The 20,466-nt window shown below is 45.8% G+C and overlaps 1 protein-coding gene across 1 annotated transcript in view; it reads left to right on the top strand.

Annotated features, from left to right (window-relative positions):
* The first annotated feature begins 7,569 nt into the window (after positions 1 to 7,569).
* The window catches only part of PTPN5 (protein tyrosine phosphatase non-receptor type 5), a 147,774-nt gene continuing 134,877 nt past the window's right edge, over positions 7,570 to 20,466 (top strand). The window contains exon 1 of the mRNA XM_082269989.1: positions 7,570 to 7,841. The gene's annotated coding sequence lies outside the window, so the exon portion shown is untranslated. The remainder of the gene's footprint in view (positions 7,842 to 20,466) is intronic.

The raw sequence follows: 20,466 nt of genomic DNA, 5'->3' as shown, positions 1-20,466 counted from the left end.
GTCCTGTACTACTTTGAGGTGACCTGTGATCCGACTTGTCCCATATACTTCAATGGGAGTCGCCTCCTTATCTTAATTGAAGCGACTTGTGATCCGACTTTCCATAAAAATGGTCCTGAACAAGAAAAAAAGAGCATTTTTCTTATAATTATAATAAAAAAAAAAAAAAAAACAACATCAAAAGACACCCTCATTTTGTATTTCCCTGTCAAAATTCTGCCAAAATCTCCTGATTTTGCTGAAAATTCAGGAAAAATAAAGCTCTTAATTTCATTCATCCCTAGAAGAAAAAAGTGGTACCTTCATATTTCTCTTAGCCCCGGTTCACGCTTATGCGATGCGGGAAGGCTGCGAATCCGCAGACTGTTCCCGCATCGCACACGCACCCCCGGCAGTTCACACTGCCATATGCGATACGCTGGGGGTGTCAATGTAATCTTAACGACACCCCCAGTTTGATCGCATATCGCAGTGTGATCTTGCAGTTTGCACAGGATCGGATCGCACAAGTGTGAACCGCTGTGCGATCCGATCCTGATACGGCTGCCAAAAAGGGTCATGTGCGTGTTTGCTGCGGGTGTGGTGCGAATTTAGCCATACAAAGTGTATGGCTAAACTCGCACCGCACAGCCAATCGCATGTAATGAAGGAGCAGTGCGCTCCGACATTACATGCGAACGCCGCAGCCGCAGTAATGTGAACCGAGGCTTAACCACTTTACCACCGGAGGATTTTGCTGTCTTACATCTGGGCCACTTTTTGCGATTCGGCACTGTGCGACTTTAACTGACAATTGCGCAGTCATGCAATGCCGTACCCAAACGAAATTTACGTCCTTTTTTTCTCACAAATAGAGCTTTCTTTTGGTGGTATTTGATCACCTGTGCGATTTTCACTTTTTGCGCTATAAACAAAAAAAGAGCGACAATTTTGAAAAAATAACAATATTTTTCACATTTTTTTATATGAAATTCCCCCCCAAAAAAATGTAAAAATCAAAATTTTTTATAATTTTAGGCCAATTTGTTTTCTGCTACATATTTTCGGTAAAGAAAATACGCAGTAAGCGTATTTTGATTGGTTTGCGCAAAAGTTATTGCGTTTACTAACTAAGGGAAAGATTTCTGTCGTTTTTGGTGTTTTTTTTTTAACGAGTAATGGCGGCGATCTGCGATTTTTTTTGCGGGACTGCGACATTGTGGCGGACAGATCGGACCCTTGACTGACATTTTTGACACTTTTGGGGTTACCAGTGACATTACTGCAGTAATCAGTGTTATAAATATGCACTGTTACTGTAAAAATGACACTGGCAGGGAAGGGGTTAATTTTATTGGAGAGGGAGGGGTTAATGTATGCCTGGTGCTTACTGACGTGTGTGGGGGGAGGGGACTGAGTGACACAGGGACAGATCGCAGGTTCAGCTATGCTGAACCCTGCAATCTGTCACTGTCTGTCACTTAGGAGATCCGCCCGCTCTGTTTACACAAGCAGGCGGATCTCCAGACTCGATTCCCCGATGATCGAGGAAGAGCAGCGGCGATCACCGCTGCTCCTCCCCTGGCCCGACTCCCGCTGTGACTGAAAACAGCGGGAGCACGCCTCCAGTGGCGCGCGCGCGCCGCCGAGAGAGGGGAATGTCTGACGACGTAGGTCTACGTCCTCAGACGTTATCGAGCCACTTTGCCGCAGTAGAGCTCCAGTGAGCAGCGGTAAAGTGGTTAAGTAGGCTAAACAGTGCTCTTACTAATGTCGAAATGTTGACTCTTCCAAAAGTCCTTATTTCAAACACCAATAGACCACCAACTCTGAGAAATAGTAGCTTCAGAGCTTATTGTTGGTGCTGGTAAAACAGCTGGTCAAAAACAATACTGAGTAGGACACACTTACCAAATAACAGTAGGAAGGAAGAGACAGAGGAAAAGTGTGTAGAAGCCATTCTTAACTAAGGTTTCTACAGAGTTTGCTAGGGGTTCCTTGAGCTGTGGCTGATTGACTTCCCATCTGATGGTGCCTGTAGAGCAGAGGTGTCAAACTCAATTTCATGGCGGGCCGCATCAGCATTATAGTTGCCCTCAAAGGGCCGGTTATATCTGTAAGATTAGATGTCCAGAGCACCCCACGCCCCCTTACACCCTTATATGAGATGTCAAGAGCCCCCCCCCCACCATCAAGTCAAGAGTCACCCACCGTTCCCTACATCACAAAGCACCCCCTTACCTTGTGCTACTGCCAGGAAGAAAATGCGGTTGGATCTGGGAAGAAGAAAGTGCAAGGTCTGGAGGAGGACCAGAGGAGGGCTGGAGTCAGCTTACAGAGCTGCTGAATGCTGAGACCAGGGGAGGCTTAGGCAAGGCGGTGTTGTGGCTGCACAGAGAGGTGCAGGATCTGTAGGAGGAGTTCTACCCTCCTCTCTGCTGCAGACTGCTGAGAAGGTGGGGGGGGGGGATGAGCAAAGACAAGCCTTTCTACAGCAGCACAGAGATGCACAGGATCTGGCAAAGGAGTTCTGTCCTCTCTGCTGCTGACTACAGAGACAAGGTGGGTGCAGAGACAAGGGGGGTGCCGCAGCTGCAGGTGAGGTGCGAGGGCCACATGAAATGGCCTGGGGGGCCGCATTCGGCCCGCGGGTCTTGTGTTTGACAGCTGTGCTGTAGAGTTTAAGGATCAATCTTACTCGGCAAAACCAGTAGCATGACTCAGTTATCTTTTTAGCTGTTCATTAGGGTGGTTTTAGCTGTCTTTCTTTTTCTTTCATGAAGAAAAATGAGGGGGAAATATTTGGAACAATTCCGGATATCTAAAAGGAACCTCCATAACCCTCAGAAATGGTTTAAAGCTTATTGTACCCATAAAAAACACTATAAACCACCGTAATTTTCGCTTTCCTCTTTGATTCTAACCCATTTTGCCAAAATGTCAAAATTTTGATGAAATCTTATTTTCTTTGAAATATCAAGAAAATGAAAGCTTTAATTTTGTTCATCCTTAGTAAACACAGGTCCTTCGTAGTTATTCTAAGCAGGATAAACAATGCTGTTACTGATATTCAAATGTTGACTCTTTGCCAAAGGTCAACAGATAAGCCCTAATTTTCATCTCTAGGCTCTCCCACCGGCCTTTCATCATGTCTGCAGAGACTCGTGACATATAACTGTCAGACAGGATTCTCTATAAGGTGCAAGATGGCAGTGCCCAGTGGGGCAATAAATGGGTCTTCGGGGTCAGGGAAAAGAGTTTTAGTTCACTGTTAATGTACCATTGAGCTGCTTAGAAGCTAAAAAGTCAATAATCGGTTTTGGTCTCTGTAAAACTGGAAAAACGAAGGCATTTCTTCATTGAGAAAAAATGAGTTCCCTTTAGACTCATCCCGGCCCTTTGAATATAGAACTCCCACCAATCAGCGGCCTAGTAAACGCTGCCAACCTTGGACATCACATCTCAGTTGTGGGACAACCTGGCTTCACTTCTCAATGCTATGCAAGATGGCAGCATCCAGTGGGGCAATAACTGTTTGTCTGGGAACAGATTGGAGAGGAGATTTATGGCGCTTTTCCACTGCATGGAACCGAACGGTTCGGCACGCTTTTGTGCTTTTCCACTGCTGGTACCGCATGGTATAGTGTAGGAACGGTTCGGTTCGGTACGGTACGGCGGTGCTTTTCCACTGCATGGAACCGAACGGTACGGTACGGCTCTGAAAAAACAGTACCTACTCGATTGTGGTTCCAACAGGTACCAAACTGGTACCATATCCCACAATCCTTTGCATGCAGTCACTACTAGCCACTGATTGGTCAGAGAATCCCACCCACCCCAATGTTATCCCACCCACTTAACTTTTGTACTACTTTAGTGGAAAAGCAAACCATTCCGTACCGTACCGAACCGTTCCAACACCGTACCATGCGGTACCAGCAGTGGAAAAGCAAACCGGGCCAAGCAGGGCCGAGTAGAGCCGAGCTGGTACTTGCAGTGGAAAAGTGCCATTAGTTCACTATTAATGCACCATTGAGCTGTTTAAAAGCTGTAAGATTCATGTTTAGCATTGATGTCTATAAAAAAATGGAAAATAAGGGGGTTCGTTTATAAGAATTAGAGTTCAGGTAGGGAGTCTAGAGATAAAAAATGGCCCTAGAGTAAATTAATTTCACAAATTATACTGGAATCCACCATGTGGCTAAAAGGGTGCTGCAACAGCTCCAAAATGGTCACAATGAATAATGTTCATAAGATGTGTTAAGCACACCAACAAGCTTGTTTCAAAGTGCAGAAGCTTCTCCATGTGTTTAAGTAATAAAAAGAGCTTTTCATTTTAAATCAAGCTTGTTGGTGTGACGGCAACATATCTTATCCTAGAGAAAAATAGTCAATACCTTTTACACCTGTCTCTGCTATTTGTGCCTAGAACCCCCTACTAATCAAGCGTGTTGCCAATGCTGTCAATCTTTGCTTGGGCATCAAAGCCCATCTCCAAAAACCCAGGACTGTCCCAGCTGGGCTTTGCTGAGCATACAGGTCCAAGTCCAACACCAATAGCCCACCAGCTGTGAGCAATGACAGCTTCTTGTCAGTGCCAGTAAAACAGCTGGATGGCAGCAATACTAAACAGGACACACTTGCCAATTAACAGCAAGGTATAGCAGCCATTTTCAACCAGGGTTCCCCCCAGAGGTTGCTAGTGGTTCCTTGAGCTCTGGCTAATTGATCTCCCATCTGATGGTGCCTGATTAGCTTCAGGGTCAACACTACTCTGCAAAAATAGTTGCCCAATTATCTTTTTAACTGTCTATAAGGCCAGCCATACATGGTGCAAATTCCTTTCCTGCATTCACAGGTTGCAGGATAGAAATTCAGCACAGACAGGGGAATCAACAACTTTCTTCTCCCGACAGGGGGCGGGCGGGGGAAGCCTCCCCTGCCCAGAGAAGCCAGTGATTATCACTAGCTATATAAGCCGCTAGTGGTAATCGTATGAGAATACAGCAGACTGGTTGTACCCAAGTTAGATCAACTTGGTACATTCAGCATTCAGCCTGCCCATTACCGTTTCAAATCTTCGCCGGTTCTTGCTAAACCAGCAGAGATTCGAACTGCGTATGGCCGGTCTAAGGGTTGCATTCTGACCATCCCTGTAAAGAAGGTGGGCATTTTTCCCAATGACCCCCAATAAATTGGTTTTATCAGAGGTTCCTCAAGACCTGAAAATTAAAGGGGAACTGAGTCTTCAAGGAAACCATTCTCAACCAGCGTTCTTAAAGAGGTTGCTAGGGGCTTCTGGAGCTCTGGCATATTGACCTCCCATGTGATGGTGCTTGCATGGTTCTGAGGCCAATGCTACTTGGAAGAGCCAAGCTTGGTTGCTACTGTCCACCAACGTGATAGGGATATTTTCCCCATTGACCCCTGATAAAATGGTTTTAGTAAGGGTACCCCAAAACCTGAAAATTATTTAGAGAGGCTAGTGTAGAAGTTCTCTACTCCATACTTTGCATATAAAAAATAAAAATCTCTTTAATATAAACCTACAAAAAAAAAATGCATTGAAAAAATTGCTAGAACCCCCCTACTAACAAGTGTGTTTCCATAACTGCCAATCTTTGCTTGGGCATCAAAGCCCAGCTCCAAAAACCCAGGTCTGTCCCAGCCGAGCTAGGTTGAGTGGACATGATCAAACACTGATAGATCACCAGCTTTGAGCAATGACAGCTTCTTGTCGGTGCCAGTAAAACAGCTGGTTGGCAGCAATACTAAACAGGACACACTTGCCAATTAACAGCAAAGTATAGTAGCAATTTTCAACCAGTGTTCACCCAGAGTTTGCTAGTGGTTCCCTAAGCTGTGGCTGATTGACTTCCCATCTGATGGTGCCTGATTAGCTCCAGGGTCAACACTACTCTGCAAAACTAGCAGCATTACCCAGTAACATTTTTAACTGTCCATAAGGGGGGCATTCTGACCATTCCAATGACCCCCAATAAATTGGTTTTAGCAGGGATTCCCCAATACCTGAAAATTAAAGGGGGACTGAGTCTTCAAGTCTGCCATTCTCAACCAGGGTTCTTCCAGCAGCTGCTAGGGGCTTCTGGAGCTATGGCACATTGGCCGGTTCTTGCTAAACCAGCAGAGATTCGAACCGCGTATGGCCGATCTAAGGGTTGCATTCTGACCATCCCTGTAAAGAAGGTGGGCATTTTTCCCAATGAACCCCAATAAATTGGTTTTAGCAGAGGTTCTTCTGGGCTTCTGGAGCTATGGCATATTGACCTCCAATGTTATGGTGCTTGCATGGTTCTGGGGCCAATGCTACTTGGAAGAGCCAAGCTTGGTTGCTACTGTCCACCAACGTAAGAGATATTTTCCCTATTGACCCCTGATGAAATGGTTTTAGTAAGGGTTCCCCAAGACCTGAAAATTAAAGGGGGACTGAGTCTTCAAGTCAGCCATTCTCAACCAGGGTTCTTCCAGAAGCTGCTAGGGGCTTCTGGAGCTATGGCATATTGACCTCCCATGTGATGGTGCTTGCATGTTTCTGGGGCCAATGCTACTTGGAAGAGCCAAGCTTGGTTGTTACTATCCACCAACGTAAGGGATATTTTCCCCATTGACCCCTGATGAAATGGTTTTAGTAAGGGTTCCCCAAGACCTGAAAATTAAAGGGGGACTGAGTCTTCAAGTCAGCCATTCTCAACCAGGGTTCTTCCAGAAGCTGCTAGGGGCTTCTGGAGCTATGGCATATTGACCTCCCATGTGATTGTGCCTGCATGGTTCTGGGGCCATTGCTACTTGGAAGAGCCAAGCTTGGTTGCTACAGTCCACCAACATAAGAGATATTTTCCCCATTGACCCCTGATGAAATGGTTTTAGTAAGGGTTCCCCATGACCTGAAAATAATTTAGGAATGCTTGTGTAGAAGTTCTCTACTCCATAACTGTACATAAAAACCTTAAATATAAACCTACAAATGTAAAAAAATAAATAAAAAATTGCAGCTATTCATTTAGCGCTGCCAATGAAGATTAGACCAAAATAAACCTGCAAAAGGCCTCTGTTGGTGATTCACAACGTTAATCCCTTCCTGACATTATATAAGATGATGTATCTCATTGAGAAAAACACACAGACGTCCGTTGACCATTCCACCTGAGCCGCCTCTTCTCTCCTGCCCTTCTTACACCAAACCTTTCAGTAGGGATCACTGTATTATTTAAACATCGACCCTTTCGGAATACGTTATTTTTACATCTTCCATCCAAGCTTCTGTCACTCACTGGGGTCAAGTGTTAATGTTTGTTGCATGGATATATTAAAAGGCTTTTTTTTTTTTTTTTTTTTTTTAGTGGGGAGGCAGGGAAATACCACAATTCTGGAGCTGCCCGTGGTGAAGCTGTGCTTTGTCTGCATTGCTGGACTTTGCCTTTCATTCATGCTTCCTTCTCTCTCTCTCCCCCCTCCTCTGCTCTCTGTCTTTTTTTTTTCCTATCTTCTATTCAGGAAAAAAAAATGTGTGGGTGGGCACTGCAAGCTTACCTATCAATCAAGTTACTGATCTGAAAAAAAAAAAAGCAGCAAGGGGAATAGAAGGAGAGAGAGAGAGAGGGGGGGTTGCAGCAAGGTAGGTGGGTGTACAGAGCCAGCGGTGGGGTAGGATGCTACCAAAGAGAGGGTGTTATAATATACAAGCCAGCATCCTTCCCAGCACAGCTTCAGAATCCGCAGCACTGATTCATAAAAGGATGAATCCCACTCCCAGCCCTGACATATGAGCTTGCTGCGGGAGGCTAGGAAAAGGAAAAATCTTTAGGATCAGAACGTACAACATAAACATCCAATCTGATAAGGTAACACTGACATTTCTACATATATGAGATTTTTTTATGCATGGTGTTATCTATGTACAGGATGCAGCTGCATGTATGTTATAATAGCATAAATGTGTAGACTGCATAGGGATCTATGGAAGGGGTCTATTTAATGTAATGCATAATGCAGTTATTTAAGCTCAGGCAGATTTTATATTTTATATTGCTGGGAATAAATGTATGCTTGATTATCTATCTATCTATCTATCTATCTATCTATCTATCTATCTATCTATCTATCTATCTATCTATCTATCTATCTATCTATCTATCTATCTATCTATCTATCTATCTATCTATCTATCGATCTCTGTAAACCTCTCTCTCTAACTCATCTTTTTATTCTACTAACACATATTATCTGTCTTTTCTCTCTCTACCTATGTTGGGTCTCTTTTATCTCTCTACTTATCTATGCACAGTTCTCCCCTGATAACTCATATCTACCAACCTCATCCCTCTCTCTCTCTCTTTAGTATTTATTAAATGGTATCTATCATGCTGCCATACATACTGTATATATCCTCTTTCTCTCCCCCTCTTATCTATATATCTCCTTTCTTTTTCTTTCTTTCTTTCTTTTTCAAATCCCTTTCTGTATAATCCAATCCGTCGCCCTCTTCTTTTCTCTCTCTCTCTCTTCTCCGCACTTTCTAATCTATATTATCTTCTCTCCTATCTCTCTCCTTTACTCTCTCTCTCCTCCTACTCTTTTTCTCTTTCTTCTTCCTCTCTTTCATTCTCTCCTATCTCTCCCCCCCCTTCTCTCGTTCTCGCTCTCTCTCTCCCCCCCCCCCTGCTCTCGTACTCTCCTCTCACTCTCTCTCTCTCTCTCCTCCCTCACTTTCCCTCTCCCCGATTTCTCTTCCCCTCTCCCTCCCCCCTCTCTCTATTTCTCCATCACTCTCCTCTTCCTTTCCCTTCCCCTTCCCCTCTCCCCCCCCCCTCTCTCTTTCATCAATATAATTCTCTCTTTCTTGCTTGTTTTCTCTCTTTCTCTGTTTTATGTAATTTTTTATTTCTCCCACTCTTCCTTCCATTCTCTCTCTCTCTCTCTCTCTCTAATCTACAATATCTTCTCTCTTCTCCTTTCTTTTTCTTATCCTTTCTCTTGTATATATAATCTATTCTCTCTATCTCCCTCTCTCCCCTCTCTCTATATCCCTCTCTCCCCCTCTTTATCTCCCTCTCACCCCCCTCTCTAGCTCCCTCTCTCCCCCCTCTCTATCTCCCTCTCTCACCCCCTCTCTATCTCACTCTCTCCCCCCTCTCTATCTCCCTCTCTCCCCCCTCTCTATCTCCTTCTCTCCCCCCTCTCTATCTCCCTCTCTCCTCCTCTCTATATCCCTCTCTCCCCCTCTTTATTTCCCTCTCTCCCCCTCTCTATCTCACTCTCTCCTCCCTCTCTATCTCCCTCTCTCACCCCCTCTCTATCTCACTCTCTCCCCCCTCTCTATCTCCCTCTCTCCCTCCTCTCTATCTCCCTCTCTCCCCCTCTCTATATCCCTCTCTCCCCCTCTTTATCTCCCTCTCACCCACCTCTCTAGCTCCCTCTCTCCCCCTCTCTATCTCACTCTCTCCTCCCTCTCTATCTCCCTCTCTCCCTCCTTTCTATCTCCCTCTCTCCCTCCTCTCTATCTCCCTCTCTCCCCCTCTCTATCTCCCTCTCTCCCCCTCTCTATATCCCTCTCTCCCCCTCTTTATGTCCCTCTCTCCCCCCTCTCTAGCTCCCTCTCTCTATCTCACTCTCTCCTCCCTCTCTATCTCCCTCTCTCACCCCCTCTCTATCTCACTCTCTCCCCCCTCTCTATCTCCCTCTCTCCCTCCTCTCTATCTCCCTCTCTCCTCCCTCTATATCTCCCTCTCTATCTCCCTCTCTCCCCCTCTCTATCTCCCTCTCTCCCCCCTCTCTATCTCCCTCTCTCCCTCCTCTCTATCTCCCTCTCTCCCCCCTCTATATCTCCCTCTCTATCTCCCTCTCTCCCCCTCTCTATCTACCTCTTTCCCCCCTCTCTATCTCCCTCCTCTCTATCTCCCTCTCTCCTTCCTCTCTCTCCCCTCTCCCCCCTCATTCTCACCCCACTTTCTTGTCCCTCTCTCTCCCCCCTCTCTCTTTTCCTCTCTCTTTTTCCCTCTCTCTCCCTCCCTCTCTCTCCCTCCCTCTTTTTCTCTCTCTCCCTCTCATCTCTTTCTCTCTCTCTCTCTCTCTCTCTCTCTCTCCCTCTCCTTTCTCTCCCCCTCCCTCACTTTCAGCCCTCCCTCTCTCTTCCTCTCTCTCTTTCACCCTACCTCTTCCCTCCCTTACTTTCTTTTTCCCTCTCTCCCCATCTCTTATTCTTTCTCCCCTCCCTCTCTTTCTTTCTCCCTTGCTCTCTCCAACTCACCCCCCCCCCTCTCTTTTTCTCTTCCCTTCCTCTCTCTCCCCCTCAGTTTCTCCCATACTCTCTTTTTCCTTTTCCTCTCTCTTACATCTATAAAATCTTCTCTTTCTTTCTCTGTTCTATGTAATTCTTTTTTTCTCCCACTCTTCCTTGCTCTCTTTATTCTATATTATATTCTCTCTCTCCTTCTCTTTATTCTATATTATATTCTCTCTCTCCTTCTCTTTATTCTATATTATATTCTCTCTCTCCCTCTCTTTTTCGTATCCTTTCTCTCGTGTATATAATCCGTCCCCTCTCTCTCTCTCTCTCTTACATATTTACATACTAAGTCAGGTTGAAAAAAGACACAAGTCCATCTAGTTCAACCAATAAAAAAAAAAAAAAACAACCATACAATCCCATAATAATAATAATATTATTATTAATAATAATAATAATATAAAAAAAAAAAACAACAACCAGACAACTCTCTCTCTTTCTTTTTTTCTCTCTCTTTCTCTCTTTTACCAATCACCCAAACATACATAAACACACACATAAATACAGCTAGGATCTGACCTCGGAGGATTTCTCAATGGTAATCAAAGATTGTGAATTATTGATATCAGCCATCTATATTACGGTCCCTTTCAGTGCTGTGCAACCAGTAAAGTCTTTTTTTTTCTCTATATTTAAATGATTTGTTGTTGCCCATCTTCCAGTAATATAACAACTAATTCATAAATGATATAATACATAAAACACAAAGGCTGAGATGTACCACAACCAGGCGCTGAATGTGAAGATTGAAGCCGTTGTACCATTGTAGAAGATTTGTTGCTTCCTCCCCTTAGATGAGTTGTAACAAGGAGATATTGATTGGAAGTGATCAGAATCTTCTGTATATAGGTGTTTGTGTGTCTCTGTATATATATATATATATATATATATATATATATATATATATGTATGTAGCTTTAGCTAGCCTATCTCTAGCTACCCATTGAGTATTCTAAACACAGTGTCACCGCAATGCTCTTACCTGCCGACACGCAACGCTTGCAGGATCAGAGCAATGATAAGACCAAGAAGAGAATCTATTTTAGTCAATGGGCTAAATGGGGTTTGCTGGTGTTAGTAAATTTAGGGTGCTTGGTATTTCGTTGTCACTAGCTTTTTTGGGGCAGTCTTTCTCAACCACCAGGCTTTGTCCTGCTGCCTCACTGCTTCTGGGCCACTAGCCAGCTGCAGACCCCCTTCCCATAGTGCCCCCAGGCCCCATGAGATCCCTCAGCCCTCACAGTGTCCCCAATCTCTCACAGTTCCCCCCCCAGCCTGCTGCAGAGCCTTTAGCCCCCCATAGTGCCCCCAACCTCCAGCAGTTCCCACAGTGCCCCCAAACCTCTCACATTACTACTATTCCCCCACAATGCCCCCCAACTTGCTGCAGAGCCTTCAGCCCCCCATAGTGCTCCCAACCTCCAGCAGTTTCCCAAAGTGCCCCCAAACCTTCCACACTACTATTAAGCTTCCCACAATGCCCCCCATCCTGCTGCAGAGCCTTCAGGCCCCCATAGTGCTCCCAACCTCCAACAGTGTCCCAAAGTGCCCCCAAACCTTACACACTACTATTAAGCGTCCCACAATGCCCCCCATCCTGCTGCAGAGCCTTCAGGCTTCCATTGTGCTCCCAACCTCCAACAGTGTCCCAAAGTGCCCCCAAACCTTCCACACTACTATTAAGTGTCCCACAATGCCCCCCATCCTGCTGCAGAGCCTTCAGGCTTCCATAGTGCTCCCAACCTCCAACAGTGTCCCAAAGTGCCCCCAAACCTTCCACACTACTATTAAGCTTCCCACAATGCCCATCATCCTGCTGCAGAGCCTTCAGCCTCCCATAGTGCTCCCAACCTCCAGCAGTTTCCCAAAGTGCCCCCAAACCTTCCACACTACTATTAAGCTTCCCACAATGCCCCCCATCCTGCCGCAGAGCCTTCAGCCCCCCATAGTGCTCCCAACCTCCAGCAGTTTCCCAAAGTGCCCCCAAACCTTCCACACTACCGTTAAGCTTCCCTCAATGCCCCCACATTTCTGCAGAACCTTCAGGCCCCCATAGTGCTCCCAACATCCAGCAGTTTCCCAAAGTGCCCACACTACCATTCAGCCTCCCTCAATGCCCCCACACTGCTGCAGAGCCTTCAGGCCCCCATAGTGCTCCCAACCTCCAACAGTGTCCCACAGTGCCCCTTAACTCCCACAGTGCCCGCAGACTGCATAAGAGCCCTCAGTGCCCAAATTGCCCTCCAGCCTGCTGCAGAGCTATCAGCCCCTCAAAGATCCCCCCCCCAACCTTCAACAATGTCCCTAAATCCACACACGCACACAGTGCCCCCAGGCCCCATGAGAGCCCTTAGCCCCCACAGTGGCTCCTTGACTTCTCACAGTGCCCTCCAGCCTGCTGCAGAGCCATCAGCTCCCCATAGTGCCTCCAACCTCCAGCCGTTTCCCACAGTGCCCCCAAACCTCCCACAGAACCACCTAGCCTCCCACAATGCCCCCCCCCCCCTGCTGCAGAGCCTTCAGGCCCCTATAGTGCTCCCAACATCCATTAGTGTCCCACAGTGCCCTCAGTGCCCAAATTGTTCCCCAGCCTGCTACAGAGCTATTAGCCCCCTATAGTGCCCCCAACAGTGTCCCTTAACCCCCCCCCCCCCACAGTGGTCCCAGATCCCATGACAGCCCTCAGCCCCCACAGTGGCTCCTTAACCACTTCTGTACCAGGCCTTTTTCTGACACTTGTTGTTTACAAGATAAATTAAGTTTGTTTTGTTAGAAAATTACTTAGAACCCCCAAACATTATATATATATTTTTTTACCAGAAACCCTAGAAAATAAAACGTAGATTGTTGCAATATTTTTTATCACACCGTATTTGTGCAGGGGTCCTACAAACGCATTTTATTGGAAGAAAAATATTTTTTTTAAATAAAAAAATAAGAAAACAGTAAATTTAGCCCAATTTATTTCTATAATGTGAAAGATAATGTTACGCCAAGTAAATAGATTCCTAACATGTCATGCTTCAAAATTGAGCATGCTCGTGGAATGGCGACAAACATTGGTACTTAAAAATCCCCATAGGAGACGCTTTAAAAATTTCTACAGGCTATCAGTTTAGAGTTACAGAGGAGGTCTAGGGCTGAAATTATTGGTCTCACTCTAGCGATCGCAGTGATACCACCTCATGTGTGGTTTGAACACCGTTTACATATGTGGGTGCGACTTGCGTGTGTTTTCGCCTCTGCGCGCGAGCTAGCAGGGACGGGGGACTTTAATTTTTGTTTTCATTTTTCCTTTTTATTTTATCTTTTATTTTTTATTTTTGCACAGTTTTTTTTTTTTGGATCACTTTTATTCCTATTACAAGGAATGTAAACATCCCTTGTAATAGAAATAGGCAGGACAGGACCTCTTTATTGTGAGATCTGGGGTAAAAAGAACCTCAGATCTCACACCTACACTAAAAAAGAAAAAACAAAAAAAGTCATAATTTTAAAAAAATGGTCTCTTTAACCGCTTGCCGACTGCTCACAGTACATTTACTGCGGCAGTCAGCCGCTCACAGGCAGAGGGACGTAGGTCTGCGTCGCTAGCCTGTGAGGCTCTGGGGAGCGAGCGCGCGCCGCCGGAGGCGCGCTCCCGCTCCCGTGCGGTCACGGTCCCCCCCGCGCGTGTGACCGGCGGACCCGATGTCCGCCGGTCACTCGGCGATCGTCGGGGGAGAGGGAGAAAGTCAGGCGGCTTACAGTATGTAAACAAGCCGCCTGTCATTCTCCCTGGTGTAGAAACACTGATCACACGGTTCTACAATGTAGGACCGTTGATCAGTGTTCCTACACTTCAAGCCACAGCCAATCACAGTAAGAATCACGCCCCTAGGGACACACACAGCCCCTCCCTCTCAAATAAAGTTAACCCCTTCACTACCAGTGTATTTTTACAGTAACAGTGCATATGTATAGCACTGATTACTGTAGAAATGTCACTGGTAACCCCAAAAGTGTCAAAAATGTCAGTCAAGGGTCCGATCTGTCCGCCGCAATGTCGCAGTACCGCAAAAAAAAAATCGCAGATTGCCGCCATTACGCGTTAAAAAAAAAAACACCAAAAATGACAGAAATCTTTCCCTTTGTTAGTAAACGCGATAACTTTTGCGCAAACCAATCAAAATACGCTTTTTGCGATTTTTTTTACCAAACATAGGTAGCATAAAACAAATTGGCCAAAAATGTTAAAAAATTTTGATTTTTACATTTTTTTTGGGGGGGAATTTCATATAAAAAAATGTGAAAAATATTGTTATTTTTGCAAAATTTACGCAATTTTTTTGTTTATAGCGCATGATCACAAAATCGCACAGGTGATCAAATACCACCAAAAGAAAGCTCTATTTGTGGGAAAAAAAGGACGCCAAATTCGTTTAGGTACAGCGTTGCACGACCGCGCAGTTGTCCGTTAAAATCACGCAGTGCCGAATCGCAATATACCCCCTGGTCGGAATGGGGGTAAAATCTTCCGGGGCTTAAGTGATTAAATCCGTTGCTAGGAAGCGACCTATGACGTCGCTCTGGTCCTCGGGTCCAGTAAGCGGGGAAAACGATCTGGAAGCGGCGGGTGGGGGGGACACCTGGAGGGGGCGAATCCGATCATGGAAACGGCGGGTCCGATCTGTCTGCCGCAATGTCACAGTCCGGCTAAAGATCGCAGATCACTACAATAATCAATGCTAGTAAAAATAAAAAAACAATAAAAAATTACATAAATCTTTCCTGTAGTTAGCAGACGTGATAACTTTTGCGTAAACCAATCAAAATATGATTATTGCGATTTTTTTTTTTTTACCAAAAATATGTAGCAGGCAACAAATTGGCCTAATATGCTAAAAAATTTTGATTTTTAATTTTTTTGGGGGGGAATGTTATATAGCAGAATGTGATTTTATTTTTTTTTCAGAATTGTCGCTATATTGTTGTTTATAGCGCAAAAAAAATTGCAGAAGTGATCAAATACCACCAAAAGAAAGCTCTATTTGTGGGAAAAAAAGGACATCAATTTTATTTGGGTACAGCGTCGCACGACCGCGCAATTGTCAGTTAAAGTAAGGCAGGGCTGAATCGCAAAAAATGGCCTGGTCATTAAAGCGGAGTTCCACCTAAAAAAAAAAAAATTACATAAAAATACCTCCGGGACAGTCAGGGTAGTGCATTCCACAATGGATAGCCTCTGAACTGTCCCGGGTTGCACTTACCTGCAAGAAGAAATACTTACCTTGAAAATGTATTGTCCAGCGCTGCCATCTCAGGTGTGGGTAGCTTGAAGCCACGATGCACTGCACCGGCCCGGACGTACAAGACGGCCCCCAATTTTTGGGGGATTTTTTTGAGGTTCAAAAGTAGTCTTATACGCCAGAAAATACAGTACTTAGTTCTGTATTCTCCATAAAGGGCAGTACTGGGAGATAGGCAAGGGGTGGAACCAAGGAACATTCCTCAGAGGTGGGAAGGGGCGGAGAAAAGGGGTGACTCAGAAAGGGAGAGTTCCTGCACCTATTCTTTGAGAAAAAAAGCCCTGATTATAGGCCTTATTTTAGCCTTACCTGTAGGTAAAAATTAAAAAGCGAAGTATACTACCGCTTTAAGGCAGCTTGTTTTTTTTAATTGAGCTGTCTAATCATAGCAAATGTGACCTGAAACTTTTATTAACCACTTGGCGACCGGCCGCCGTATAACAGCAGGTCGGCAGGTTCCCTCAAATCGCCGTACCTGTACAGCAGTTCGCCGGAACGACCCTGTGGGCAGGAGCGCGCCTCCGGAGGAGAGCGCTCGTGCCCCCCTCATCAGCGGGGAAACCGAGGTGCGGGGCTGGCGGCTGCTATTGCCACCGGGCAACTGTAATCGCTCCCTGTGAAGAGAGAACGACAGTCTGCTGTTGTAAACACAGCAGACCATTACTCTCTCTGCCATCAACACAGAGCACCTGAGACCCTGCTATTTAGGAACACAAGTCTCTGTGTTGATATTACAAGCCCACCCCCCCCCCCACAGTTAGAAAACACTCCCCTAGTCTCACACTTAACCCTTTGGTCACCCCTGGTGTTAACCCCTTCCCTGCCAGTGTCATTATTACAGTAACAGTGCATATTTTTAGCTCTGATTACTGTAGTAATGTCACTGGTCCCCCCAAAAGTGTCAAAAATGTCAGTTAGGGGGTCCAATCTGTCCGCCACAATGTTGCAGTCCCGCTAAAAATCGCAGATCGCCGCCATTACTAGTAATAAAAAATAGATAAAAATGACATAAATCTTTCCCGTAGTTTGTAGACGCGATAACTTTTGCGCAAACCAATCAAAATACGCTTATTGGGATTCTTTTTACCAAAAATATGTAGCAGAATACAAATTGGCCTAAAATGATGAAAAAAAAATAGATTTAAAAATTTTTTTTGGGGAATGTTATATAGCAGAAAGTGAAAAATATTGTTTTTTTTTTTTCAAAATCGCCGCTCTTTTTTGTTTATAGCGCAAAAAAAAAAATGTACAGGTGATCAAATACCACCAAAAGAAAGCTCTGTTTGTGAGGGAAAAAAGGACATCGATTTTATTTGGGTACAGCGTTGCACAACAAATACAGTGCCGAACGGCAAAAAATGGCCTGGTCATTAACGGGGAAAATCTTCCGGTCCAGAAGTAGTTAAAAGCAGAGCACCTGTAGGGAGGTGAAATTGAGATAGAGAGTTCGCCCCCTACAGGGCAGGTTAGAAACCACAAGCCAAGTAATGCTCCGCACTTCTATTCCTAGGACCTATAGCATTAACCCTCTCCCTGCCAGAGTCTGTTTTGCATTTTATGCAAGCGTTTAACCACTTAAAGCGGAGTTCCACCCAAAAGCAGAACTTCCACTTATATGCTTCTTCCCCAAATCCAGTGGCACATTTGGCATCTTCCAGGGGGGAGGGGGGAACAGGTACCTGTTTTTGAACGATCGCGGGTGCCCGTCAGCAATCGTGGCCGCCAGCCTCATGGATCAGCATCCCCACTGCCTAGTGAGGGCAGGAGCGCACTGGCCCCCCAGCACCACTCCTGCGAACCGACGTACCCAAACGTCGATTCGCACAGCCGAGCAAGCCTACCGCAGTATATATGCAGCGGGCGGTCGGCAAGTGGTTAAGGCCTGAGAGGAGGACAGAAACTATCATCTACTGTATCCCAACAATCAACTGTAGGAGGTACACAAGCAAGCCCTGCAGTGCCCCCTGGTGGCAAAAATGCATAGTTCTCACGTTTGAGAACTGCATTGAGAAGTACAGTGTTACTTGAACTGTATTCCAGGATTTGCTTGTCTTCAGCTGCAATAATTTAAGAATTTACATAAGTCTAAGAAATCTTTCATTAGGGTCTTCATGTATATAGTGTGAATACCATGTCATAGACATTTTTGATAATTGTAAAAGATCATATTCCACACTTTTTTTCCCCAATTTTTCCGGAAAAAGCAAAAACCAGCTTTGAAACTTTTTTCACTTTTTCCAATTTTCTGTTTTTTTTTTTTATTTTTTACCAGGCCTTCCTATCTCTAGTCTTCCCTAGACACAGGTATTTTTAACATTAGCATTACTCTGTATATTGAATTAACTTTGCCTTAAAGGCACACACCACAGTAAGTCACCACACTTCTACTGATGCAGGACCCTGCTCTCGTGGCTCCGCAGGCCAGGTGCATAGGCCAGCCATGCCCCACAGCAGGCTCCAATTTGGGGACAGAGCCGCAAGGTGAGGGACATGAAGCTCATTTGTATTATCCCATGTGTGCCCCTTTTTTTCACCAACAATGAGGCACAATTCCTCTCACTGACAATAATGATGAAGGACCATGCCTTCCACTCTTCCATTGACACCAATGATAAGGGACCACGCCTTCCACTCTTCCACTGACACCAGTGATGAGAGACCATGCCTTCCAACCTTCCACTGACACCAATGATAAGGGACCATGCCTTCCACTCTTCCACTGACACCAATGATAAGGGACCATGTCTTCCACTCTTTCATTGACACCAATGATAAGGGACCATGCATTTCACTCTTCCACTGACACCAATGATAAGGGACCATGCCTTCCACTCTTCCACTGACACCAATGATAAGGGACCATGCCTTCCACTCTTCCACTGACACCAATGATAAGGGACCATGCCTTCCACTCTTCCATTGACACCAATGATAAGGGACCATGCCTTCCACTCCTCCATTGACACCAATGATAAGGGACCACGCCTTCCACTCTTCCACTGACACCAGTGATGAGAGACCATGCCTTCCACTCTTCCATTGACACCAATGATAAGGGACCATGCCTTCCACTCTTCCATTGACACCAATGATAAGGGACCAAGCCTTCCACTCTTCCACTGACACCAATGATAAGGGACCACGCCTTCCACTCTTCCATTGACACCAATGATGAGGGACCATGCCTTCCACAATTCCACTAACACCAGTGATGAGGGACCATGCCTTCCACTCTTCCATTGACACCAATGATAAGGGACCAAGCCTTCCACTCTTCCACTGACACCAATGATAAGGGACCACGCCTTCCACTCTTCCATTGACCCCAATGATAAGGGACCATGCCTTCCACTCTTCCACTGACACCAATGATAAGGGACAATGCCTTCCACTCTTCCACTGACACCAGTGATGAGGGACCATGCCTTCCACTCTTCCACTGACACCAATGATAAGGGACCATGCCTTCCACTCTTCCATTGACACCAATGATAAGGGACCACGCCTTCCACTCTTCCACTGACACCAATGATAAGGGACCATGCCTTCCACTCTTCCATTGACACCAATGATAAGGGACCACGCCTTCCACTCTTCCATTGACACCAATGATAAGGGACCAAGCCTTCCACTCTTCCACTGACACCAATGATAAGGGACCATGCCTTCCACTCTTCCATTGACACCAATGATAAGGGACCAAGCCTTCCACTCTTCCATTGACACCAATGATAAGGGACCAAGCCTTCCACTCTTCCACTGACACCAATGATAAGGGACCACGCCTTCCACTCTTCCATTGACACCAATGATGAGGGACCATGCCTTCCACTCCTCCACTGACACCAGTGATGAGGGACCATGCCTTCCACTCTTCCATTGACACCAATGATAGGGGACAATGCCTTCCACTCTTCCACTGACACCAATGATAAGGGACCAAGCCTTCCACTCTTCCACTGACACCAATGATAATGGACCATGTCTTCCACTCTTCCATTGACACCAATGATGAGGGACCATGCCTTCCACTCTTCCATTGACACCAATGATAAGGGACCAAGCCTTCCACTCTTCCACTGACACCAATGATAAGGGACCACGCCTTCCACTCTTCCATTGGCACCAATGATAAGGGACCATGCCTTCCACTCTTCCACTGACACCAATGATAAGGGACCATGCCTTCCACTCTTCCACTGACACCAGTGATGAGGGACCATGCCTTCCACTCTTCCACTGACACCAAAGATAAGGGACCATGCCTTCCACTCTTCCATTGACACCAATGATAAGGGACCACGCCTTCCACTCTTCCACTGACACCAGTGATGAGAGACCATGCCTTCCACTCTTCCACTGACACCAATGATAAGGGACCTTGCCTTCCACTCTTCCACTGACACCAATGATAAGGGACCAAGCCTTCCACTCTTCCACTGACACCAGTGATGAGAGACCATGCCTTCCACTCTTCCACTGACACCAGTGATGAGGGACCATGCCTTCCACTCTTCCATTGACACCAATGATAAGGGACCAAGCCTTCCACTCTTCCACTGACACCAATGATAATGGACCATGTTTTCCACTCTTCCATTGACACCAGTGATGAGGGACCATGCCTTCCACTCTTCCATTGACACCAATGATAAGGGACCATGCCTTCCACTCTTCCACTGACACCAATGATAAGGAACCATGCCTTCCACTCTTCCACTGACACCAGTAATGAGGGACCATGCCTTCCACTCTTCCATTGACACCAATGATAAGGGACCATGCCTTCCACTCTTCCATTGACACCAATGATAAGGGACCATGCCTTCCACTCTTCCACTGACACCAATGATAAGGGACCAAGCCTTCCACTCTTCCATTGACACCAATGAT

This window comes from Pelophylax lessonae, assembly GCF_965119305.1.
Source record: "Pelophylax lessonae genome assembly, chromosome: 10".
Lineage (NCBI taxonomy): Eukaryota > Metazoa > Chordata > Amphibia > Anura > Ranidae > Pelophylax > Pelophylax lessonae.
Note: the sequence above shows the minus strand (reverse complement) of the source record. Positions and strands in the feature narration are given on the sequence as shown.